The 27066-nt window shown below is 49.8% G+C and overlaps 1 protein-coding gene and 1 long non-coding RNA gene across 3 annotated transcripts in view; both read left to right on the top strand.

Moving 5' to 3' along the window:
- NAV2 (neuron navigator 2) overlaps window positions 1-27066 on the top strand; it is a 397887-nt gene that overhangs the window by 18033 nt on the left and 352788 nt on the right. The window lies entirely within an intron of this gene.
- Window positions 5184-9142, top strand: LOC147576604 (uncharacterized). Its single transcript, XR_015240957.1, has 2 exons — window positions 5184-8068; window positions 8313-9142. It is a non-coding gene; the product is annotated as an uncharacterized LOC147576604 (long non-coding RNA).

The following is a 27066-nucleotide window of genomic DNA, read 5'->3' as shown; positions in this document are numbered from 1 at the left end:
AGAATGCAGTCGAGAAATGAGATGGCAGAGCTCAGTTATATGAGTGTTATTTGGCAATAAGGAAACCAGCTAATGCATTCTTTGTAATAGTTATTAACAGGAAAGGGAGTGTGCAAAGAGTGGTCCTATGGGAGTGTGCTCTCTTGCTCCACAATAGTGATTCTTCAACTTCAGTGTGCATCGGCATTGCCTCGGTGCTTGTTAAAGGGGCAGAGCCCTGGGACCCCGGCCTCAGAGCCTCTGATTTTGCAGACCTGGGTGGGGCCCGTGAATTTGTATTTTGGTCTGTAGCCCCTGCTCTGACAAAGACTGGTCCAGAGTAAAAGATCAAATTGGATGACTAAGAGAAAGGGGAGCTAGGTGGGTCGGGCGGGCCAGAACGGGGTCCCAGACAAAGTGAGCGGAGCTGAGGCTTGAATGCATGCATCCGGGATCTAGAGACAATGGGGCAGCATGTTCTGGATTAGGTGTGGCGAGCAGATGGCAGAGGGCTCTGGTGAACAGGGAGCCCTGGCCCTTCTCCCTGCTGCCAGCGGCTAGCGTTGCCATGTAGGATAGGCAGCACACGAGGATGTCAGCCACTGGGAAGGGTTAGGCAGGCGCCTGGTGAGGGGTGATGAACCCCAAGTGTGTGTCCCTTTGTCCTCTGTTGAAGGCCCGAGCCCAAGCTGGCTGCCTTTAAGTTGCCCGACCGTGCCCGTAGAGTTCAGCATCCGTGGCTCTGTGTGCTCGTTCGGAAATCAGGGCTTATGAGCAACCTGGGGTGGGAGATCTGGGTGTGCAGAGCAGATGTGAGATACTGAGGATGCAGGAGTGGGGTGGCAGAGGAGCCCCAGAGACAGGAGGAGGAGCTGTGGATTTGAATGCCAGTGGTCCTTGTTATAGGCAGTGTGAGCTGAGTGGGGCCGCAGCTGGAGTCCCGGGGTCTGTGAAGGACCGGTGTCCTCTTGATAACGTCTGAACCAAGATATCCCTGTCAGTGGCCTTTGGATCTCCTGGTCACAGGAGAGCACATTTTCTGGGGTCTCGAGTGGATCGGGAAGAGCTAGACATAAGAAGGGATAGAGGGGAAGGGGGTGTTTACTCAGCACCTATGTGCCAGGATCCATGTTCCAGGCTAATGTGATTTATCTCCTTCCAGCTCCACCTGAGGAGGTAGGTATCATTAGGCTCATTCTACAGATGGAGAAACAGAGGCCCAGAGAGGGGAAGCAACTTGCCTAATCGATCCACACAGCTAGGATTTGGTAAAGCCTGGGCTTGAACTTTCTCTACCTGCCTCCAGCGAATCACCTCAGCTTCTCAGTGAATGTAGGGGGGAGGCATTGCTGCTCTGTCCTCAGGTGTAGGCCACTCCAAGGCCCGGCTGCCTCTGGTAGGGTGAGGGGCACAGTGTGGGCAGAGCGCCCTGAAGTCCCGTGACGTGTGGGGCATTTCCATGCCCTCTGTCAACAATCCAGCCTCAGTAATGTTGCCCCGGCTGCCGGCCGCTCTCACCACAGCCAGACCCCCCACCCACACAGGCGAAGGCTGTGGCCAAGGGCACTCTAGAGGGGGAGGAGGAAGTGCCCTCTAGAGGGGCCTGTTTCGAAGCCCCTGAATGGCCCCATTGAGGCCGGGCAGGATGACAATGGGCCTGTTGGGGCCCTCAGTCAGGGTCCACTGAGGTGAGAGGGCTGGGGCTGGGCAGGCAGTGCCGGCTCAGAGGCCAGATGCTGACTTCCAGGGCTGGGAGCCAGCGCCTCTGACGTGCTCTGAAATGCCAACTCTGCTTAATGGGGAGCAGCTGGGGCGGGCTCCACATTCCTCCCCATGCCAGGAAGACCACGTGAACCCCGTCCCTGAGGCCACGGCCAGCCCTGGGCCTTTTCCCTGCTCATCTCTCTCTGGGCTAGGCCCTGCTCCCTGGACCCCGGGGACTGTGGTTGGCCCTTTCCAGCGTCCCTTTGGTTCTCAGGAACATTGTCCTCAGCCCCTTTGGAAAAATAACACCCCTCCCAACAACTTAGGGCACCCACAGCTGGGGTTGCTAGATAAAATGCAGTTAAATCTGAATTTCAGATAAATAACGTTTTAAGCATGTAACAAATATTAATGAATGATAAAGACTGAACCAAGATATGGGCCCCTTGGTTATGTCATGGGTCATACCTAAACTAAAGAACTATTGGTTGTTGGGACGCCTGGGTAGATCAGTGGGTTAAGCGTCTGACTGCGACTCGGGCCATGATCTCATGGCTCGTCAGTTTGAGCCCCAGATGGGGCTCTCTGCCCTCAGCATAGAGCCTGGTTCAGATCCTCTGTCTCCCTCTCTCTCTACCTCTCCCCTGTTGGTTCTCTCTTTCTCTCTCAAAAATACATGAATAAACTTTAAAATAAATAAGACTATTTTTTCTTAAAAAAAAAAATGGGGGGAAGAACTATTGGTTGTTTCTCTGAAATTCCAACTTAACTGGGTACCCTTGATTTTCAGTTGCTAAATCTGACCAACTGAGCCAAGGGAGCCATATGGGCACATATTTGGGGGCACTAGCACTCAGCTAGGTTTTCTGGGATGCCACCAAGTGGGGCATGGGGAGACACCTCCTAATTCCCAGACATAAAATGCAGCCCCTTTCAAGACAGCTCTTGTCCTGTTGTTACTCACCCCCACTTCCGGGAGCTGGGTCTCTGTCCCTCGGCTCCCATGGCAAGAAGGGAAGCTTCGAGGTACATTTCCAGTTGGTGACTCTGTATTGAGCACCTGATTTCACACTGGCTGCACGCTGTCGATTTGATGATAGATGAGCCCGACATACCCTCTGTTCTCAAAGGAGCTCACAGGCCAGTAGGGGAGACAGCAGTGAACAAAGAGCGGCCATGATACAGCAAACCACAAACACCGTGGGTAGGTGGAGGGAGTCATTGGTTCTGAAATCCCAGGAGGACATCTCACCCACAGCTGCAGGGCCAGATTAACAAAGAGAGCCGGGCCGTGGAGGTAGAGGATCCAAGTGGATATGCTGGGCCATGTCACAGGGCTGACCAGCTGTGTGGCCCTGGGCACGTCATTCAACCCCTCTGAGCCTCGGTTTTCCTCATCTGTAAAGTGGAAACAATAGGCCTTGCCTCTGGGGACCAGTGTGAGGCTCCACGTATGATGAGCGTGAACTTGTACTACCTACAAGGTAGGGTTCTAAATGGAACGTGTGTGTGTGTGCTGGGGAGTGGAAGTAAGAGTTAAAGGAGGGGAGAAATACAGGGGGTGGGCAGGAATGCGTGAGTCCCATGCCTGCTCCATGCCTCTCCTTACCAACCGCCTACGGATGCTAGTTCTCTGTCTCTACTTGCGTCTCGGGGCATCATTATCTCCCTTCTCTCTCAGGCGAATAACAGTGATAACAGAGTTTGTATGGTGTTTTGCTGTTGGCACAGCACACCGATTAAGAGCATGGGCTGGGGATTCAGACTGGCCTGGGTTCAAGCCCTGTCTCCACTCTGTGATCTCAGGTAAGTACTTACCTTCTGTGTGCCTTAGTTTCCTCATCTGTAAAATGGAGCCTTAGCGGGGACCCTGGTCCATAGCAAATGCCCCACAAGCGGGACGCTGTTAAAAGGACCTTGTTTATCATGACCAGCCTTGCGAGGTGGTCATTATCAGGTAGAGAATGAAGCTCAGAGAGGTTAGGTAACTAGCCCAAAGAGGCATAGGCAGAAGGAATGGCTGTGGGAGAATAAACCCCAGGCTTCCCAGGAGGCCTTTGGTCAGCTAAGCCTTGAGGGGACTCTGCCTTCTAGCTTTCAGCCGGGGGCCTCCCCAGGGTCTGGCCGCTATTCGGCCCTCCTTGCACGGTGGCGGTCTGGTCTAGATAGCTGGATGTCTCCTGGAGATCTTGGCATGCCTATTTGTGTTAAGTCGTGCCCTGCCCAGCCTCCTGGAGGCGGTGGGGGGGGGGGGGGGCGGAGAAAGAGCATCCTTTAGGCATCTGAGGATTTATGCGCCTCACATATCCACTCTTCCTTTGCTGGGCTTGAAGTGTGAGATGTGGGCGTTTTTATTAGCTCTTAAACCTTTCCGTTCACTGATGCCCGCACAGTTATGCTGTTGGCGTGGATGCTAGTTTCGTTGTCTTGAACACAAAAGCAGCTTTAAAAAGAGGGGGCGGGGCGCCTGGGTGGCGCAGTCGGTTGAGCGTCCAACTTCAGCCAGGTCACGATCTCGCGGTCCGTGAGTTCGAGCCCCGCGTCGGGCTCTGGGCTGATGGCTCAGAGCCTGGAGCCTGTTTCCGATTCTGTGTCTCCCTCTCTCTCTGCCCCTCCCCCGTTCATGCTCTGTCTCTCTCTGTCCCAAAAATAAATAAATGTTGAAAAAAGAGGGGGCATTTCTGGGAAGAGGCTGGAGGTGGGCCTCTCACAGAAGGCAAACTTCCCCTGACCACGTTCCTCTCCTGTGGGAGCAGGTGGATTAAATTGCTCCTTTAGGCCGTACTCTGGTTGGTAATAGAATAATAATCAACAACCCGTTATTGCTGGTGATTGTGCGTCGAAGGGAAGGAGAAGGGAGCTGACCTTTCCCGGGTACTCGCTGTGTGCCGCGCTGCGGCGGGACCCCTTCCGCAGCATCAGGGTAGGTGCCCCAACTGCCCTCTGGGGTTAGGCCTTAGAGCCACTTTGCAGATGAGTAAAATGAGCTGGAGAGGCTGGCTGATTTGATCTAAGTCAAATGGCTGGTAAATGGTAGCACCAACTTTTGAGCTCCCGAGTGACTCCCGAGTCCCTGCCTTGCTATCACCCGTGTGCCCAGCTCCCCTTCAAGGTTTTAGTTAAGGACATAAGGTGCCCCACCTGCCACAGAGTGGACATTAAGCCACCCGGTGCCGGTACAACCCGACTTCAGAACGGAAGATGGGAGAGATGGGACAAGAGCTGTGTTCCGATCTCACCTCTTTTCTTAAAGAGGATAAAGGATTTTGGATCCATGGAGGGAGGAGAAAAGGTTTTCTTTTTTAAGTTTGTGTGTATATGTGTATATATATATATATATATATATATAGAGAGAGAGAGAGAGAGAGAGAGAGAGAGCAGGATGGGGCAGAGAGAGTTTGTGTGTGTGTGTGTGTGTGTGTGTGTGTGTGTATATACATATATATATATATAGAGAGAGAGAGAGAGAGAGAGAGAGAGAGAGCGAGCAGGATGGGGCAGAGAGAGAGGGAAAGCAAGAATCCCAAGCAGGCTCTATGCTGTCAGTGCCCAGCCAGATGTGGGGCTTGATCCCACAACCGTGAAATCATGACCTGAGCAGAAACCAAGAGTCAGACGCTTAACCGACTGAGCCACCCAGGCGCCCTTCTGAGGAAAGGAAGTGTTGTGCAGTGAGGGATGATGTGAGGAGACCGGCTCCGGACGGGGCATGTCGGGGAAGGCGATGGCGCGAGGCAGGCTGGAGGCTGAAGAATGAGGGCCTTGGAGATAGTCGGGGACATTTGGTCTCAGTCCCAGAAAGTGGGAACCGTGATGGGATTCTGAATAGGGGAAGGCAGACTGAAAATACTGTATAAGGGATTCACCTCAGGACACTGAAAAGGATGGAGACTAGAGGCCTGACCAGGGATTGTTGCTAATCTTGGTGCTGCTGTTGACGGTGGTAATGACGGCCAACGTTTATGGAGGACGCACTGTGTGCTAGGTACTATTCTAAGAATTTTACAGGTGTTAGCTTATTTAATGATTGCAACTGTCTTTTAAGGAAGGAACTATATAATTAGCCCCATTTTACAGATGGGGCAGCTGTGGCCCCGACAGGCAATAAAGGCCTGGAATCGGGGTGGGTATTGAGGCGGGAGAGGAACAAGTAGATCTAAGACCATCAGAGGAAGAATGAACACAGGACTTGGTGCCTCCTGTCGAGGAAGGGAGGAAGGCAGAGAGGCCCTGCAAGGATTCCCGCTGTAAGCTATTGCTTTTTTTATACGAGCCAGTTTCCTGGTGGGAGTTATTGGTGGAATTGCCACCTGGCCAGCAGAAGCAAGGTAGCCATTTCCTAAATGTGATATGTTCAAGGAAGAATATGATAAACTAGGGCCAGACACAGACAGCTCAACGTGAGTAAGAGCATCAGCTTCAGCACGGGGAGGATGGCTTGAGAGGAGGGGACCCTGATGGGTCAGTTTTGAGACCTGTACCGGCCAGTGCCTTCCATTAGGGCGTGCCGCCTCAAAACATGACTGCCTTGGGTCTCTTTGTCTTGAACCTCTTGCCCTTCCTTCCTACCCACCCTCAGTCTGACCCAAAACAACCCATACTCAAGCACTTATGGCCAGTCCTGGGTTACTAAGCATCCCTCCTTCCAGGTCACGCATTGGCATTTTTTTTACATTCATTCATTCATTCATTCATTTAGAGACAGAGCCCACGAGTGGGGGAGGGGCCGAGACAGGAAGAGAGGGAGAGAATCCCAAGCAGGCTCCTTGCTGTCAGCACAGAGCCGGAAGTGAGGCTTGAACCCACAGACCATGAGATTGTGACCTAAGCTGAAGTCAAGAGCCGGACACTTATTGACCTGAGCCACCCAGGCACCCCCGCACCTTGGCATTTTAACAGACTGTCAGAAGTTTGGCTAGTGGAGGTGGGGCTATGGGCAATCCCTGTGAGCCGGGCAGGGACAGGAGAGACTTATGCATTCCCCAACCCCCCCCCCTCCCCGCACCCCCGCAAAATGTACAGTAAGAGAGTTGGAGTCTTAGCTTGGGCTTCACGCAGACAGTGCCTGGAATCCAGAGGCCTTGGACCCAGATACCCACTAAGGTCATAAATCACACACGCAGCCAGATCTGCCATGGAAGGCGGGCTCAGGCCCACCATCCTCCTCTCAGGCCGGCAGTGTGGAAAGCAGCCCTCAGCCCTCCCGTCCCATCGCAGTGGTATGTATTATGTGGGCTCTCCAGTCAGCTGGGCCAGAGTTGGGCCCTGGCCTCGTGGGTACTTACTGTGTGACCTTAGTTTTCTCATTTGCAAAATGGGGATAATGGTATTACCTTCCTTGTAGTGTTGGGAGAACTGAATAGCGAAGTCCTGGAGTGTGCTAATTCAAAGGCCTGCACATAGTAAGTGTTCACTAAATGCAAGGTGTGCTCGCTGCCCTGGTCCTACTCTGAACCCCTCTAGGAGATCCAAGCCTTCTCCATGGGCGTTGTGACTAACCTGGTACCTAGCAGCTCAGTGCTACTGTTGCTGGGTGGCAGTGAGCTCAGCCTGGGCCCTTATCCGCCCTCCCTGGCTCTCTCTTCTAGATACATGGGTTTCCGGGGTTAATGTTGCTCTGGGAGCAGCCCTCACCCCTGGAATCCTAGATGGGGCCTCGTAGAATTCTTTTCCAGCTCCACCAAGGTTTACATCAGAGGTAATATTAGTTCTAGCCATTACTTACAGAGCACCAACTAAGTGCCAGGCACTGGCTTGATTAATTTGATCCTCACGACCATCCCGTAAAATAAACGTTGTTGTTACTCTCATTTTGCACGGGAGGAAACAGAGGCGCAGCAAAGCCAGATCGCTTGCACGTGCTTGGAGTTGTATAGCCAAAATCAGAGGCACGATCAAGCTCCTAACCTCCCTGCCATTCTAGGCAAAGGAGTTTCAAGCCATTACTTCTGCACGATGCATGAAATTTTAATAACCTGCCAACAGCCCGGGAGGTTTGCTGCTTCTCTGAGCACAGGGGACCAGAGCCATCTGTTGGGTGCTTTTTCGAGGGAGTTGGTGTGACTTGTTTCAGGGTAAAATGCAGAGAAATAGCATCACTTTTTTTTCCCCCGTGGTAAAAATAACCTGCACGGATGGGAGAACAAATGGAGGCTGGGAGGCTGACATCGTGGCGGTGGGGGGGGGGGGGTGGGGAGAGGAGGTTGAGTGCAGGGTGCCACCCGCCTATGCGATGCCATCTGCCCAGCCTGGGGGCAACATCAGCCCGACCTGCCAGCACCTGTCCGACCACCAGCATCAGCCTTTGGGAACCCAGTGTCTTTCCAAAGAGACTTTGGCCCAAGGCAGCTCAAGGGACGGAGCGAGCTCCACGGGGGGAGGGGAGGTGCCATTTATTTTTTTTTTTAATTTTTTTTTTTCAACGTTTATTTATTTTTGGGACAGAGAGAGACAGAGCATGAACGGGGGAGGGGCAGAGAGAGAGGGAGACACAGAATCGGAAACAGGCTCCAGGCTCTGAGCCATCAGCCCAGAGCCCGACGCGGGGCTCAAACTCACGGACCGCGAGATCGTGACCTGGCTGAAGTCGGACGCTTAACCGACTGCGCCACCCAGGCGCCCCAGGGGAGGTGCCATTTAAAACAGGTTGTCCATTCGTAGGGTGCAGCAGTGGCCACGTAGCTCTCTCTCTTTATATCAACCAGCTCTAGACACAAACTGGGCATGGCTTTTGATCATGAAGCCTGTTTTTAAAAAATGAAAAGCGAAGTGGTTGGTGAGGTTGAGATTATGTTAATATATGCAGTTTCCACTGCTGCTAGGATTAAAAATAGCTTCCTTTTAGGAAAACTGGAGCTACTCGCTGTCAGTCTGCCTTCTAAGCCACCTCTCGTTGAGTTCTGGGACTGGTGGACACAGGGCACAATTAGGAGGACCTTCGGCCATGCCAGGCTCTGGAGCTTTGCTGAAGTGGAAGGTAAAAAGACAAGAGCAAAGCCTTCACTGAGCTTTACTGAGAACACTTATCAGCATTAAATACCCAGGGAAATATTCTAATCCTTCTCAGGGAGTATCTGCTCTTTAGGTCTGGATCTCCTGGGGCACCTAGCCAACTGTGTTAGGTGTGTGCTAAACAAAATCTTGATTGATTTGAAGGTCAGTGTCAAATCCAGTAGCCATAATTTGTTTTTGTTTTTTGTGTTTTTTTTTTTAATGTTTATTTATTCTGAGAGACAGAGACAGCTAGTGTGAGCAGGGAAGGGGCACAAAGAGAGGAAGAGACAGAGAATTCCAAGCAGGCTCCACACAGCCAGCACAGAACCTGACACAGGGCTAGAACCCATGAACCGTGAGATCAGGACCTGAGCAGAAATTGAGAAAAGGACGCTTAGCTGACCGAGCCACCCAGGCGCCCCCAATAACCATAATTTGTTGAGTGCCTACCATGAGTTGATTTTTTTTTTTTTAATTTTTTTTTTTCAACGTTTATTTATTTTTGGGACAGAGAGAGACAGAGCATGAATGGGGGAGGGGCAGAGAGAGAGGGAGACACAGAATCGGAAACAGGCTCCAGGCTCTGAGCCATCAGCCCAGAGCCCGACGCGGGGCTCGAACTCACGGACCGCGAGATTGTGACCTGGCTGAAGTCGGACGCTTAACCGACTGCGCCACCCAGGCGCCCCTAGTTGATTTTTTAAAATAAGATTTCTCATGTCTTGTTCATAATAAGATTATAAGGAAATTACAATTATATCCATTTCGCAGAAGGGATAACTGAGAGTTACTCTGTATAATTTACTTGCTAAAAATCAGAGAACTAACTGGTGGCAGAGCCGAGGTTTGGACCAGGTGTCCACACTCATAATCACTTTGCCAGCCTGCCTTCCCAGCCATCTGGAGTCCGATCACAAAGTGCGAGCACAGTGATCAATGTAGGGTTTAGGAGCACCCACACTCTGAACAGTTGAAAATCCACGTATAACTTTGACTCCCCCAAAGACTTTATTAATAGCCTACTGTGACCCGAAGCCTTATCAATTACCTAAATAGTTGACTAGCACATACTTTGTATATTACATGTACTGTATACTGTATTCTTAAAGTAAGCCAAATAAAAGAAAATGTTACTAAGAAAATCGTAAGGAAGAGAAAATATATTTATAGTATTGTATTTATCAAAAAAAAAAAAAGTCCACATATTAAGTGGACTCACGCAGTTCAAACCCATGTTGTTTTTCAAGGGTCGACTGTAATTTGGAAAGATTTGGGACTTTTAGAAAAACCATCACAGGGCTGCCTAGGTGGCTTAGTTGGTTTGGGTGTCCTGCTCTTGATTGCAACTCAGGTCATGATCCCAGGGTCACGGGATCAAGCCCCAAGTCACGCTCTGTGCTGAGCACGGATCCTGCTTGAGATTCTCTCTCTCCTCCCCTTCCCCTGCTCTCACGCACTCTCTCTCTCTCTCTCTCCCTCTCAAATAAAATAAAATAAATTTTTCAAAAGCCTATCACAAAGCTCCTACGCCAAAGTGCTTACACTTGACTCCACAGGAAGGTAGGATGGAACTTGCCCGATGTCACTCAGCTGGCCAATGACAGAGCTGGGATTCGAACTTAATATCTGCCCCCTCCAAAGCCCAGACTCTCAAGACCTCTTGTCCCCCAACTCTGCCATTCTGGAGATTGATTACAGCTTCCCTTCGTGTTCTTTTTCATCAGATTTCATCAATATAAACATATTGGTGTGGTCTTCCTGTGGGGAGAGCATAGACCCAGCTTTCCTAGGATATTTAGGGTCCCCAACAAGTATTTTTGAGGGATTGCTATCTATATGAAAAAAGTTTCTCACCAAAAGTCAATGTGCCAGCACCATTTGGACAGGCTGACCTTGCACCGTCGCATGAAGGAACTGTAGTCCAGCCAGGAGGAGCAAATGCTTGCTCTTCTGGAATTGAGAGGCCCGGCCATAGAGCCCAAGGCAACAGCATTGGAGTAATTGCTGGAGCTCCTTGGGGCATCTGCTTGACACCACGAGCAGGTGGATGTTCAGTGGAGGTCCTGAAGGGAGAACTGGGGACAGGGCCCCCCACGATTCCAGGTCAGAGTGGGGGCACCCTAGCCACCCCCAGCCACTGGAAGGAGACTGAAATTTCTAGGAAGGCAATCCAGAGCCTGATTTTAAGGGCAATAGTGAGCACAGAGACAAGACAATATGAAGGAAAGAAAGGAAGAAGGGAGTCATTCTGTTTATTAAACATCGTCTATGTGTTCAGTCCAGTGTTTGGAGGGAGAGGGCAGTACAGGGTGAACAAGAAGGACAGAATTCATGTTTTCATGGGCCTTACAGCCAGGTGGGGGGAAATATGCATGAATCATATCATTTCAAGGAGGAGGGGAGGGAAAAAAGAGGGAGGAATGGGGCCAGCTGTCCAGTAGATAATTCAAAGCAGGGTAGCATGGTGGAAAGTGGTATGTGATGATCACAGACTTTGGAGTCAGAGACTGGATTCGAGAACCCTCTTGCTCCTTCCTATGCAAGATGCTTAAACTCTACACTGGTTTTCTTATCTGAAAATTGGGGATAAGAGTTTCTACCATGCAGCGTGCTTGGGAGGGTCCAGTGAAATTGCTTATGGAAAGAAAGCACTTAGCAAGAAGGCTGTCCCCCGTATAGTGCCCAGTGAGTTGTGGGTATTACTGGTGATAATCTGATTTCTCAGACCTAAGCAGACCCAAAGCAGCCGATTAGGAGGGCTAAGTAGGTGCTCTGACAGCCCATTCAATGTGCACAGCGAAACCTCCCACAACTTGATAGCAAAGGAAGAGGGGACCCAAAAATCCACAGTCTGATCAGTCCGTAGAGTGATTAATGATGGTTTTGATGCTTGTTGGGCCATGAAGAAAAGGTAAACTTCTGTTCGATGCACTCTGATGTTTGGGAAGGTCAGAACGTATAATACAGAACTTCATGGCGGATAAAGGGCTAAAAAAGGTTTGGGTACCAGTTATGCTTTCCTTGCCGTGTGGTCTAGGCCCAGGCAGAGAACAGCAGCCCATAGATGTTTGTCTGCTGAAGAGCCATCCAGAGCCTGTCAGCCTTGTCCGGGCTGGATTTCCAGTTTCAGAGATGTAGATCTTAAATGTGGGTGACAGATGTGGGAGAGGCCCATCTAGGAGATGAAAAGACAACCCCATCTACTTGAGTCTGGAGGAAGTGTAGAGACCATGATAAGTGGACGATGGCTTTTCCTAATGGGGAACTTGTGGGTGAGTTTTCAAGCGGGGAGAAGGTGTTCACAGCTGACGTGGACACCTAAACCTGATATCCTGCCTCTTGATGTGGTGGGTGAAGTTGGCAGATGGGGCTTGCTTGTTAGGGGACACCAGGGAGGGGATTCCTGGCCACTGTGGTGAGTCTCTTCCCCGCAGTGGAGGTCACATAGGTTTTAGTGCGTGGGCTTTACGACGGTTCTTTGAAGCTGTTTTAACCACCGCAGGCGGAAGGCTTCTGCTGCCGTAATGTCTGGCTGCCTATAGCAGTGCAGAGCCGTATTCTGGAGCCCAGAACCCCCTTAGAGCTTAGCCATTTAGGTTCCGTGCCCTGGACCACACATTGGTACCTGTCGGGAGAAGAGGCAATAGCTGGGGAGAACGCACAGCTAATACCAGAAGCTACGGCGTACTTAGAAATGTACACAGATCTGGGGCTCCTGGGTGGCTCAGTCAGTTAAGCAGCCGACTCTTGATTTCATCTCAGGTCATGATCTCACGTTCATGAGACAGAGCCCTGGGTCAGGCTCTTGCACTGACAGCGTGGAGCCTGCTTGGGATTCTCTCTCTCTCTCTCTCTCTCTCTCTCTCTCTCTCTGCCCCTACCCCCACGCATTCTCCCCCTGCCTTTTTCTGTCAATAAATAAATAAACTTAAAAAACAGAGGGAAGAAGGTCCAAAGTCTTTCCAGACTTTAGAGGACTGAAGAACTTCTGGGGCCTTAGGTTTTGCTTTTGTGCTCAAAGTTCAGCTTACATGAATTCAAGTTTCATAGTACATCTGAAGGGGACAATGGAGAGGGAAATGCTTTATCCTGTCCTTAGGGAGGCAGAGGAAAGTTCTCTCATATTTATCAGGGCTCCAAGCAGGCAGGCCTTGCAGCCGTTCAGCCCTTGGCAAGGTGTTATTTGCACTGTGCACTTTTGGGAGCACCTACTATGACCAGTGTACTGTGGGAGATTCTGGGAGTGGTGCCTGCATGCATCTGGGGACAATACAACTCATTCATAAAGAACTAATTAAAGGCAGACTGTACTCATTTGTGGTGGGCCTTGAAGTTCGGAGGGGTTTATTCAAAAGAAGTAGGGGAAGTGGCACTCCAGGTATAGAGAACATGATGGACAGAGGCACAGAGGTCGGAAAACACAGATGGCATTTGGGGAAGGAGAGTCACTGATGTTCTGGAAGATGTGGAGGGGAGGAGCATGACCAGAGAACCAAGCCATAGACAAAACTTGCTTTGTTAGACCAGTCATTAATAGGAGCAAGTGCTTATTGAGCACTTACTGTATATCTAGGGAGTGTTAAGAGCACGTTATGTATCTCATCTCCTTTGAACTTTACAAAAAGCCTGCAGGGTGAACGCTCTTCCTCTCATGATCACATTTGCAGATGAGGAAGCCGATGCAAAGAGCTCGGGGTCACGTTCAGGGTCACCTAGCCAGTAACCCAGGCAGTCTGGCCCAGAGCCCATGCTTCCTGACCTTGGCCCTGTGCTCTTTCCAACAGTAGCCTGCTGAGCTGGTACAAGGGATATCAGACTGTGGCAAGAGATCAGGAGAGGGTTAGATGCTGGTGGCACCATTTTCAAAGCTTGGAATCAAGGCCTTTTCCTGGATGGCACGCCCTCCCCTTAGTTTGTCTTCTCCCACTTACCCCACCCGAGCACCTTATAGTCCAGCCCAACCAAGAGCTCAGGAAGAGGATGAGCTCAGGAGTCATGTGGACATAGGGTCAAATTCTGACTTACCCCTTCCTACCTCAGATGACTCTGGGCAGGTTACTTACCGTCTTTGAGCCTCTGTTCCTCATCTGTAAAACATGGGTCTTAGCAGTACCTGCCTCATAGATTTCTCGTGAGAAGTGAAGGAGGTAAGTGCAAGGCATTTAACACGGGGTTGGCACATAGGCATTGCCCGACAGACAGGTGCTCTGAACACAGAATTCATTTCCCAAGTGGCCGTCACACAGGTCTAGGATTGGCAAGTTTGTGTGTGGTGTGAGTGAGGGTCCAGGAACTGCGTGCTATCCTCCATGTGAGGTGCACCAGGCAGGGCCTGACGGCTGACAGTTGACACAGCCTTGCTCTGCTGGGTGCCTGTGCAGATAGTTGGGACACTGGGGCCTGGCCTGGTGTCAGCCCTGCGTGTCTCTCGAGAGTGAGAGAGCAGCCATCCTTCGGCCTTGGTGCCCAGACGGGCAGGAAATCAAGAAGCCGCCTCTGCTCTTGTCCAGATGCATCCATGTGTGGAGTAGAAGCTGTAGCTCTGGAGCACTGAACCTTGTGGGTGGCCGACAAACCCATGTTCCCCTGCACCCTGCCGGCTGCCCTGGGAAGCTGTGGCTGCTATTGCCACCTGGTGGTGTTTTGCAGCAACACATGCATAGGGACTTCTGCAGTATCATTACGGCGATTGAGCTCGCGACATCCTGGGAAGTAAAGCCTAATTCAACCTGCTCACAGTACAGGGGGACGAAGCTGAGATCCAGAGGGTCAAACAGTGAGGTTTAGGAGAAGGAGCCCTGTGAGAGGGGTCATGTGACCTAGGTTCGTCTTCCACTCCCCTAATTGGGATTTCAGACAAACGACTGAACTTTTAGGAGCCTGTTTCTTACCTAGAATGTGATAAAAATCCACATCTACGCACAAGGCCGTTGTGAGGCTCCTGTGAAGGACTTCATAAACTTCCAAGAAGCTTACAAGTGGGAGGGGTGGGAGAGGTGGTGGTTACGAGATAGCTGCAAACTATCTACTAGATAGGTAGTGATTACGAGATAGATTGCTCCTGAACTAGCCTCTCCCCTGACCCTGTTGGGAGGGACCACGGACCGCCTAGGCCCAGCAGGGAGGCAGGAACAGGACTGGATGTGGGTCCTCCCTCTTTGCTGGCCCAGCATATCTTTAGGGTGAGAGGCACACCGAGGTCCCCAGGCCTGGCCGTGTGCCCAGGCCCTTTCTCCTCCTGGGCCTTGCCTGTAGCCTGCTTACCCAAAGGCAGCTTCAGGTGGACAATGAGTAGTGCCTGCAGTTCTTGGCTCTGGGCGTGGAGCTTGCGCCTGGGTTTCCCCCAAGGACAAAATTCTGAGTCTGAATGAGGGACACAGCATTCCAAGATGAGGCCGTAGAGAAGGGCTGGTCTCAGCCCCAGGCTGCTTCTCCAGCCCCGGGAATGCAGTGGTATCTGGGCCTGGTCATGAAGTACTAGCTCATCCCTTCCTGCTGATGGGCAAAGGGCCCTGGGTCAGACAGGCATCCCAGAGGCTCCTTGCTGTCCTGCTAGGGCAGCTGTCTGGATTGATCCAGCCCGGGAAGCCTGGAGTGTGTGTTCGCCCCAGTAGCAGTGGAGGGTTGAGGTCAGGTCCCCACCCTCAGCCCCTAAGGGTCCTCTTCCCATTGCGATGTGCTCCCTTGCTCATAGCATCCCCTCCCTTCCACTGGCTTCAGAGGCAGTTGGTGTTTACTGAGTACCTACTATGTGCTAGACATTGTGCTGAATGTTTAGATATGTCTCATTTCTTCCTCAAAGCAGTGCTTTAAGGGTGAGGGCGTTGTTTCCCTATTACAGATGAAGCAACTGAGGCTGCCACTAACCACTCAGTTAGTGAAGTCGGAGCTTGGTTTTCAGCTCAGACTTTTTCCTTGCTTATCTTTATGCCATCTGAGAATGCGGGACATTCCAGAAAGAGACCTGGAATGAAGGCCTAAACTAGGGGGTGAGTCCCAGGCTTCGCTGAGCAGAGGAGAGGATCCCAATAACACACTTTGCCAGAGACCCCTTGAAACGTGTCTCTGCTGGGGCGCCTGAGTGGCTGAGTTGGTTAAGCGTCTGACTTCAGCTCAGGTCATGATCTCACAGTCTGTGAGTTCAAGCCCCGTGTCGGGCTCTGTGCTGACAGCTCAGAGCCTGGAGCCTGTTTCAGATTCTGTGTCTCCTTCTCTCTCTGCCCCTCCTCCGCTCATGCTCTGTCTCTGTCTCTCTCAAAAAGAAATAAATGTTAAAAAATTAAAAACAAAATGCATCTCTGCCAGCCTCGTCCTGGCAAGGCCTGGCCGTCCCAGCCAACCTCATCCCTACTCTCTCCTAGCCGTCGCCTCTGTGATTAGTTACTTGTTCATCATTCCAGAAATTTTTGTACAAAAACAAGCATATTTGAATACGTCTTTCCTCCCCCATTTGGAATCTCTCCATATTCACATCCTACAGAGGTCTTTTTTCACTCTTCACCATCTTTGACACAGTGATCACATGACCTCTTTTTAACTTCTGTATTACGGTCTCTTATATGGTTGTTGGCTATATGCAGTTTATTGGTTATTGCCCTCCTGGTGGACATTTTGGCTGTTCTGGGTTTTAACTGTCATGAACATCGTGTTCATTATACCTTTATCTTTGCACAGTTGCACAGGAAAAACTGTGAGATGGATTCCTGGAAGCAGAATTGTTGGGTCAAAGTACAGACTTCTCAGATGTTGCTAAATACTGCCAAATGGCTCTCTGGAAAGTTTGTACCAGGTTATAGTCCCACCAACAGTGAGGGGAGAAAGTATCTCCACCTGGAAAACGAGTTCAGTAGTGAAGTTGGACACCGGTTTAGAAGGCATGATTCCAGAGGCACCGAGGGACCACTCCCCGCTTCCCCCTTCAGGACTCTCCCCTTCCAACCTGCCATGCTGTCAGGAATTTTCACTCATTCCTTGACCTGGAATTGGCATTGCCTCTTGGCATTCCTGGCGCTGTCTCCAGAGGACACAGATGTCTAGGAACAGACATCAGTCCCAGAGGAACAAATCTGGGCTCTGGGAATGGTAGGAAGGAAAGCCTGCTGCATTCATTAGCGATGGCCTTGGTCAGGGCCACGTTATGACTTTCATGAGCCCTTGGCTCTTCTGCCTTCCCCTTACTCCATTTAAAAAAAAAAAAAAAAAAAAAAATATATATATATATATATATATATATACACATACATATATATATAAGTTTATTTAATGACTGCATTGGTATAAAACAAGGATAATCCAAGCTGGATTATATTCATTTTTTTCTTCTGATTATAAAAAAAAATAAAAACATTTCCATGGGCTCTGTAAATATCATGGGCCCTAAGCACTGTGCCTAATGGATCTTGTAGCCCTAGACTTATTCCCCAGGTTAGCCCTCCATGCACCTGCTTCGCTACCTGTTGCCTTCCTCCTTCACCCTGTCTTTGACACTGGAAGGGTATGAAATTCAGGCCACCTGAATATAGCTGGCCACCACATAGAGCACCGGGCAACCTTTGGACCAGGTCAAGGCTGTTAATAACCATTAACAGCAGCAGAAAATTGCAGTTTCCGGAGTGTCTTACCAACATGGTTATCTTAAAATACAGCCCATTTTACAGATTAGGAAATGGAGACAGTGAGACAGAGAATAGAGAAGTGTTTTGTCCAAGACATAGAGTTGGTAAGAGATAGAATAACAGAAACCCCAGCCTTGGCCCGCTTCACACCCTCCCGCACGGCCAGCTCTCCTGGCCTCGTTTAGCCCAGAGACTATGATACATCTTTGTCCTTTGAACATCCTCAAGTGTGCAACTTTACAGAAGACAGTGCCACCTCCTGACAGGCACACAAGTGAAGCTCCACATATTTGGGTGACATATGGAAGCCAATTGCAGCCATGCCTCCCAAATCTCTCCCTAAATAACGAAACTTCAGTTTGCGTGTGTGTGTGTTTTTTTTTTAAGACTAGAGGAAAATTGATTGTCACACATGCCTGCAATCTTATTTTAATGTAAGTAGAGCATGATTTGAAATTCAGAATTAGATGGCTCAGCATTAATTACCTCTCGATTGCACTTTTTATTTATGGAGCGTGGTTGCTGTCGTTAACTAGGAGGATGGTGGAGTGGGCATGGAAGGAGGATTAATCAAAAGAAGGTGGATTTAATAAGTGGTTGTGGATGGAGAAATTAGAAATGGATTTATTTCCTTGTTAGTCATATTTCATCAGATTCCCGCATTCTTCTGGTTCATCTAATCCCTTTGCCACATGCCCCCGCCATTTCTCTTCTAGGAATCCTGCTTCCATTCCCATTCTGTTGCCCTATGCACAGTGTCGGTCATATCCACCTTCCAGGATGCTCCCCACAATCTGTACCCCTGACTGGCAGGGGCCGCAGGATAAGCTTGGTAAAGCTGGGCTCTCATCACTGCATCCCCTCTTTAAAAAAAAGCCACTGTGATTATTTTCATTATTGTCTACCTTATATCGCACACTTACTGATATCACTCGTGTTATTTTACCTTCCAGTAATGCTTTGGGATAGGAATAACTATACCCAGTTTATAGATGTGAAACTTAAGGCTCAGAGAGGTTGAGTCCATAGTCTAAGGTCACACAGCACAGAAGACTCAAGTTAATCACCTTCTATCACACTGACTGTGCCATTCCCAGACAGGATGGCAGTCAGAAAGGGCTGAATAAAACAAACCCACTAAATAGCCAGAGGTGAACAGAACCTGGGGTAAGAACTGAACCTCCATGCTTGAACCGTCTTGTGACAAAAGCGAGTCAACTTTTGTCCCATCCCCGGCCCCCTTTGTGTCTCCCTGAGTGTCTCCAGGCAGTGGTGTTGATCTGGTTTCAGGCTGTGTGTTTTCTTGAAACCAAATCAAGCCGAGCTGGTGTAGACGATTCACATAACACTTTCCCTGGGCAGTTATTTCCCTTCCAGGAAGGAGCCAGTGATCCTATCTGGAGACCAAGAACTCTCTGCTCAGGTGGAGCCCTGGGAGCCCCCCAGGGCACACTGACTGGGCACTGGGAAGGTTGTGCGTAGCCCAGGAAGCCTCGGCTCGTGGGCCGTTGCGTGCAGCACTTGTGGGATCTGTCAGGCAAGGAACGGGACGTTCTGGAGACTTTGTGGGGATGGCTCGGCTGTGGAGGAGGGAGCTCTCTGGCCCAGGCAGTGCTGACCAGTGGAATGGTGGTACCAGGGAGATCGTGTTTCTTGTGGAGCACAGGGCATCCAAGGTACATTTGCTTCCCCTGACTTGCTCAGAGGCCCCTCCAGATGCCCGTGTGTGCCCTGGGGTCTCACATCAGCCGCAGGGGACGGTGAGGCAGACCCACTTACCTGCATTTTACAGATGGCTAGCTAAGGGTTGCAGAATTCAGTTAAGCCAGCCCTGGTTAGTGAGCATCCGTAAGAAAGACAGCCAAACACAAGAGACCCAGGCCCCATTTTTGAGGAGTCTGGGGGCAGGAAAAAGAAAGATACCTGGACGGCTGGAGCGAAACAACTCAGGCTGGCTTCGAGTCGCACCTCTGCTACTTCCCCCTAATTAGCCCTTTCTGAGCCTCAGTTTCCTCTCCTGTAAACTGGGTATAATGACGCTTATACTACAAGCTCCCATAGGTCTGCCTGTTGTCTGGCATGGTGCCTGGCACAGGGTACGGGCAAATAAACACCCAGTAAGTGAGGGAGCGTTTCTGCGAGTATTAAATTGATGATGTGGGTAAAACACGCAGTTCGGGGGTCTGTGGGAAGTGCTTGTGGACAATGACTTTCATCCTCCCCGGAGGGCTGAGTACCACTTCTGCAGAGAGGTGCGGACCCAGGAGAAGCAGGATTGGCAGAGAGTGAAGGCGTCTCTCAGCCAGGCTTCCAAGGCAGATGGTGATGCTGAAAGACAAAGGTGTGTGTGAACAAGATCGAAGATACTGACGGGCCAAGACGGGGCAGAACCGGACCAAACTACAAGGCAGGCAAACGACAGCATTGAAACCCAGAGACTCTAAACTCTCAGTGTCATTTCTGGACCATTCTGAGGTCTCTTTTTTTACTCACTTACATTTTACCAACAGATTGTGTAGCCATCCGCCTGTAAGATGCTCTTAGAATTTCAGATGGACTCTTATTTTTAGAAGCAACTTCACGCTGAGCCTGTGACAATGATTGAATCCTTTCTCGGCTTCTTTTTAATAAGCTTAAAGGCTATGGTTGATAATCGTTTATAGACAGAGTTAACACAGCATTTATGGCTCCTGACTCCACAGGGCCGGGACTCTTTGCGTCCTCATGAAAATGAAGACACCGAGATGGGAGAGTGGGTGGAGGCATCCCTGTCACAGTGTTGTCCCCACCTCTTGGAGCGCCTGGCTTTGCCACTACAGTCACCGGCTGCTGCGACTTGGTTCCCGGTTTGACTAGAATGTCATCACATGTTATTATGACTTTATTCTTTCCGTCAGAAGCCGCTTGATTAGGAGCTGCAGGCAGGCAGTAATTAAGCTTACCTGTCAGAGTTTAGCTCCAGTCAGAATGAAATACGCGTTCCGACTTCCGCCTTTCATTTCCCTGGATGTCAAGGCATCGGAATTAAGCTCCTTATGGGAACAATGTCTGACCCAAAAATGTTCGAGCAGGGATTACCAAGATGGAAATTCAGTTAAGTTTACCTACTCGTCATGACGAGAAGAGCTGTGAGTTCTCAGGCTGCTTGAGAAAACTACTTATTTGGGAGGAAAAATTGAGTTCCAAGCCATAATAGCCAGTGAAAGCAATTGCTGGGATCGCAGCATTCAAACTCGATATTCATTCGTTCCCTCCCCCCCCCCCCCCCCCCCCCGAGAGAAGAACTGTGGGCTAGTCCAGAGACTTTTATAAAGAAAAGTGCAAAGTCCACAGAATCTTTCAGGGCCATTTGTCATCGGCGGGCAGGCCTGCCTCATGTCTGTGGCTTTGAGGGAGCTGTGTCAGATACTTTGTTCCTACTGATGGTCCGAATGAGCCAAAGGCTACAGGGAGCTTTGTTCTTGACTCCTGAAAATTATAGTCTGATGTACTTCAAAGGGATTCTAATGAGGACATTGGAGGCACAAGGAACTGAGCTGTACAGATTTGGTGTACAAGTCCACGAGGTTGGCATTACTTTGTTTCTCTAGCCAGCCTCTCGCCCCCCTGCCTGTGCCTGGCGACAGTGCTCTTAGAGCCGTATCGTCCTCACCTTCATTTTCCCCTGTGCCTCTGCTGTGCTCCTCTCACCCAGCATCTTATTTGCAGCTCCTTCCCGGGTTCTTTTCTCTCTTTACATGCGAGGTTTGGCACACATAGCCCTCCTTCCTAAATTGCTTTTTAGGGGCGCCTGGGTGGCTCAGTTGGTTAAGCATCTGACTCCTGATTTCGGCTCAGGGCATGATCTCACAGTTTGTGAGTTCAAGCCCCACGTCAGGCTCTGTGCTGACAGCGTGGAGCCTGCTTGGGATTCTCTCTCTCCCTCGCTTTCTGTGTCTCCCCTGTTCGCTCGTGTGCACTTTCTCTCTCTCTCTCTCAAAATTAATAAACGTTAAAAAAATAAATAAAATGCTTATTAAAGGCATTTTTCTGAGAACATATTAATCCTCAAACCACTCACTCAGATCTCTTTTTTCTCTCCCCACTGTCAGGTATCTCTCTCTCTCTCTCTTTCAGGTGTTTTCCTCTTGACCTTTTAAACAGTTCTTTGGTCTTTGTCAGGAAAGAACTCACTCAGGCTTGCCGTCCTAGACTCTATACCCATTTGCCACCTCTGTTCAGGTAGCTTTGAATACTGGTGAGAATCCAGGGAGCTCCATCCTACCCTTATGATGCCCTGGTAACCCGTAAGCACCTACTCTTTCCAGTGGTGCTTCTAGAACAGTCCCCGAAGTAGGCAGTTGCAGAATGTCCAATCTGGAAGGAACTTTTTTTTTTTTTTTAATTTTTTTTTTAATGTTTATTTATTTTTGAGACAGAGAAAGACAGAGCATGAACGGGGGAGGGACAGAAAGAGAGGGAGACACAGAACTGGAAGCAGGCTCCAGGCTCTGAGCCATCAGCCCAGAGCCCGACGTGGGGCTCGAACTCACGGGCCGTGAGATTGTGACCTGAGCTGAAGTCGGACGCTCAACCGACTGAGCCACCCAGGTGCCCTGGAAGGAACTTTATAACTAGCTCTGTCCCTCACTTCAGATGGAGGAACTGAAGCACAGAGAGGAGAAGCAACTTGCCCAAAGTCACACAGGAAGCAGAGACAGGGCCAGAATAAGGCCCCACCCCTCCTGTTCACCCTCTGCTGTCCTTCCTTTGAGGATTCATTTCTACATACAAGAGCCAGACCAGAATTCAACATCCTTACTGAGTAAGAATTACAGCTCTCGGGGCACCTGGGTGGCTCAGGCGGTTAAGTGTCCGACTTCAGCTCAGGTCATGATGTCACGGTTTGTGAGTTCGAGCCCCACATCAGGCTCTTTGCTGAAGCTCCGAGCCTGGAGCCTGCTTCGGATTCTGTGTCTCCCTCTCTCTCTGCCCCCCGCCCCCGTTCATGCTCTCTCTCTCTCTCTCTCAAAAATAAATAAACATTGAAAAATTAAAAAAGAAGAATTATAGCTCCCACTTATAGAGTGTTAACTGTGTGTGATACATGGTGCTAAGTGCTTTTTATATACACCTCATCTCATTCTCACCAACTACTCTATGAGGTGAAATCCATTTTAAAGATGAGGAAACTGAGGTGATCACTGAGGTGACATGCGCTGGCGGGTGCTGGCTCTTGAGAGCCAACTGTACCTGTCTCTTCCTAGTTCTGTAGTCCGTGAGTGCATGTCGCTCGCTGAAATCAGCCACCGTGGCTGTATTTACACCACAGAATTGGCGAATGCTGCAAATCGAGGCTTTCCTCCATCTCCTGCACCCTCTTCCCCAGAAGATCCAAGTTATCAGCACACTGCTTGGCTTCGTATAAGCTTAGCAGCTTGCTCAGGGGCCCACAGCAGGGATGTGAGAGAGCTTGGACGTATACCCACGGGCGTCTGACTTCAAAGCCTGAGCTCTTAGCCATCACCCTGTGTTGCCAGTCACCAAAGCCAGGTTTTGGGGACTCATTCCCCCTGTGGATGGTGGTGGTGGTACAGAGAAAGCAGCTTCCTTGGGTCTGATTACGTAGGATGGTGGCAGGGTGTGAGATGCCCACGTGCCGAGAGCCCACACCCGGTTGTGGGGGAAGGTGCCCCCAGAGCGTTTCCCAGACGTCACAGGAGGTCTTGTGCTTTTAAGTCTTCCAAATACACTCAACCTCAGGGCCTTTGTGGCTGTGCCCACGGCCTTAAATGCTTTTCCACAGGGAAACACAGAGCTTGCTCCCTCACCTCCCTCTTGTCTGTGCTCTTCCTCGAGCAACCCATCCAAAATAGCAGCGCGTTGGTCTCTATTCACACCCTGGCATTTATGTTCGTAGTACTTATTGTTGCCTGTCTTCGTGGCACACGTGCCTTTGCTTTTCAAAGTCTTCCTCTCCGGGGGGACGTAAGCTCCACGCAAGTTAGAACCGTGTCGGGCTCACGTTGTAGCTTCAGAGTGTAGACTAGGGCAGGCTCGGATGGATAAAGTGCTCAGTCTCAGCTGTTACTCAATCCTACCTGCTGCCTTTCTTAGATGTGCCTTAGGTGGTCGACTGCCAGCCTAGATATTCACTTGTGAAGGCAAAGGGCCTTCTCCTTGGCTCTCTGACTTCGCTGGCCCTTCAAAGACTACAGCTGCCTTCTGTCTACCCTGGAGCTGCTTCTTTCAACTTCTTCTCCCCCCGCCCCCACACTTCCCCCCCGGCCCCCCGACCTGCCCAATAGGCCAACAGTCACATCTATCATTGCTGATTTGCTGACAAATAATTATTACACATTTTTAAAAGGAACTTTTGACTCCAAGAACTAATGGCATTCCCACCTTAGAAGGTAAATGTGGCTATGCCATTGACACTGGCTATTTAAGGAGCATGGTTGGGGCTGATTGAACATGACATTTGAGAAGAGAATGTGAAAGGACTCAGGTAACTCAGGCCCACAATGGGAGTGGCTGCAGGGACCCTGGGCTGAGCGCCTTTTCACTCATTCTGACCTGCAGGGTCACAGTGAAGCTCTTTCTCATATTGCCTGGGTCACGTCTGGCAGTAAATACATAAACTCTCTCTCTCTCTCTCTCTCTCTCTCTCACACACACACACACACACACACACACCCATCCCTTCCTTTCTTATTTCAAAAATCTTACATGTTTACCGTAGAAAATTTAGAATATATGGACAGGGTAAAAGGATAGCTAAAAGTTACTTTTAATGATACCTCCGAGGTAAGTGTTGTGACTATTTTGGTCAGTTTTGCTTTTCTAGTCTTCTTTCCCAACTGATTAACATCTGTGTTTTTTCTGACCTACAGTTTAAAAAACTTCATCCCTCATGGACATCCCTCCAAGCTCCACACCGTCGCTTTTACTAGCTAGAGAGTATTTAGTTGTACGCAGGTAATTTATTTCACCCATCCCCGACTGTTGGGCAGATAGGCTGTTTCCGACTCTAGATTGTTAATACTGGGATAGACTTTCTCATTGGTATTTCTTGGAACAGATAGTGATTATTCTCATAGTCATTAATGTCAATTATTGCAAACTCAATCTATGGACTGAATGTGTGTGCCCTCCCCCCCCCCCGCCCCCTCCCCCCCAACTCATGCGTTGAAGCCGTAATCCCCAACGTATTAGGAAGTGAGGCCTTTGGAGATGATTAGGTTCAGATAAGGCCATGAGGGGGGAGCCCCATGTTAACATTAGTGTCCTTATAAGGGGATGGAGGGACCAGAGCTTGCTCTCTCCGCCATGTGAGGATTCAGTGAGAAAACAGCCATCCATCAACCAAGAGGAGAGCCCTCGCCAAGAACCCCACCGTGCTGGCACGCAGGCTCCAGAACTGTGGGAAATAAATGTCTGATATTTATGCTACCCAGCCTCTCCTGTTGTTATAGAAGCTGCTTCACTGAATCCTCCACGTATCCTTACAACAGTGGTGTCTATATGGCAACCATGACTTTGCCTCTGGACCTTTGCATGTTCTGCTCCCTCTACTTGGCTAACCCTTTCCAAGCTTCTTCACCTGATTATCATAGGGTCTTCCTGCTGCCCCAAGTCATACATTTCCTTACATTTGAATATTTAAAAAGATGATGAATCTAACAGCCGGCGTGTGGATTTGTGGTGGTAGTGAGTTGTAGACATAATCCCTCTTCACTCTTTAAGGCACAGCTTAGCCCAGGCAGTAATTCCTGGGTTGTCCTAACCCATGGGCTAATCTCTCTTTCTACTACTACTCACACTGCATTGCCATTGCCCGCATGTTTGTCTCCTCCTGAATCAGGACCTTCCTGAGAACAGCAAACATGTATTTTTTTGTTCCTGTATACCCAGCTCCTAGCAGCTCAGTAGCCGGGCCCCGGGACAGGTGCCGAGGGCAGGGGTAGGTGGGGAGCAGGTCTCATTGTCTCCTTTCTCCCCCGCTGAACAGGTAAATGGACTTATTTCCTCATTCCAGGCCCATGGAGAGCTCCTTCTCAGAGCTCTTTGTGGGTAGGTCAGAGCATTTCACCTGCCCCGCCTTTGAGGGGCCATTTCAGACCATGGTGGATGTATTTATTTGCTCTGAGCAAGAGTGGGGAGAAAGTTTGGCAGAGGAAAGTTTTGGTAATTTGTGTCCACATGGCTGTAGAGAGCTTCCAAGAAACCAGTTACCAGCACAGCAGCTGTTTTCACGGTGCCTCGCAATGACAGTCAGGGGAAATGCTTGAGTTTCAGCTTTACAAAAAGGCCTGCTGAAGATATCACCTTTCCCCTGCTGGACCTGCCACCAGCCCCAGACAGTGACTGTGAATGAAGTTGGCCATTTGAGCTTTTCAGTGTCGGCTCCTCCCACTTTCTCCCCTCCCCACTCTCCCTCCTGGGTCTTTCTCTTTGTTCTGAGGTCATCTTCCCTTAATCTGCCTCTGGGTGACTTTTTGTCTTGTTTTTTATTGCTTAACTCTAACTCCAGATCGAATACAGTACCTGTTGTATGGGAATACGCCCTGCCCACAGCTAAGAGATAGAGGATGTCCCTTTCCAGCTGGGAAGGTGGGGGAAGGCTTCAGGCAGGAGGCAGCTGATTCTTGAAGGATGGGTAGGATTCAAATAGCTAAAGAAGTGGTATAGGAAGGGGAAACGTTATTCTAAGCGCAGGCAGGAGTAAGTTATGGTCAGGAAGGTGAGGACCGAGGCTGAAGCAAGCATTCGTGTATAATGTTCACAAAGTGCCCTCCATATGCTGCCCGCTTGCATGTGTGGGTAAACCAGATGTCCCCCAAGTCCTTGGTTCTCCTGCTCACGGATCGGTGTGGGCTCTCCTCACTCTACTCCTATGACAACCCAGCCTCTAAACTCAGTACCTCTCCAAACTCAAGCCTAAGGAATCCATGATCATAAAGACATTGGTACCCAGTATAGAGTTCACTGCATATGTTGTAGAAGAGATGCGGGAATGGCTTACATTTTAGACTTCACCACAAAGAACTGGAAATATCCATTAGATATTTCTGTTCCCCCCAAACTCCCTACTCACACCATGGTGTGGAGGGGTGTTGCTCCCTCCTTCCCCCAGTCTCTGTCTTACTGGCCCTTTTTATCTCCTCGATTCTTGCTTATGAACTTCACCTTTCTCACACTGCATCAGCCAACTCTTACCACCCAACTTATATACTACCGATGCATCCTGTTAGTCAACAGAGCCCCTCAGTTTCTTGATCTTAGCACTTGGAAGCCACCGTCCTGCAAGGAGGTTTATTTGGCTCAATTTTCCAAGCAAATATAATGCCTTCAAGCCCCAGAGAAATGCTGTGGCTGATATAGTCTCCTTCTTGTTACATGCACATTTTCTTCTTCAACCTCCTACAACTACCCTTCTGTTATCTTCATGGTATACATAAGACAACTGAAAAAAAAGAGAAATTAATTGCTTTGCCCAAAGTCACACAGCAGCCAACAAGGCAAAGGTGAGACCTGAACACTGTCACTTTTTAAATGTATAACAGCTGCCTCTTCTACAGGGAATGTGAGGAAGGTGACTTGGATGGGAGCAGGGTTAGACAGGTAGGTTGGGACCTGTGCTAGGTTCCAGGGTTGCCATAAAAAAAAAAAAAATACCACACCAGGGTGTCTTCAAACAATAGATGTGTTCGCTCATCATTTTGGGGCTCAGAGTCCAAAATCAAGGCATTACTGAGGTTGGTTCCTTCTAGAGGGTTCCTCCAGTTTCCTTCCT

This window comes from Puma concolor, chromosome D1 (genome assembly GCF_028749965.1).
Source record: "Puma concolor isolate L17-30 chromosome D1, mPumCon1.1.hap2, whole genome shotgun sequence".
Lineage (NCBI taxonomy): Eukaryota > Metazoa > Chordata > Mammalia > Carnivora > Felidae > Puma > Puma concolor.
This window is presented reverse-complemented; position numbering and strand designations above follow the sequence as displayed.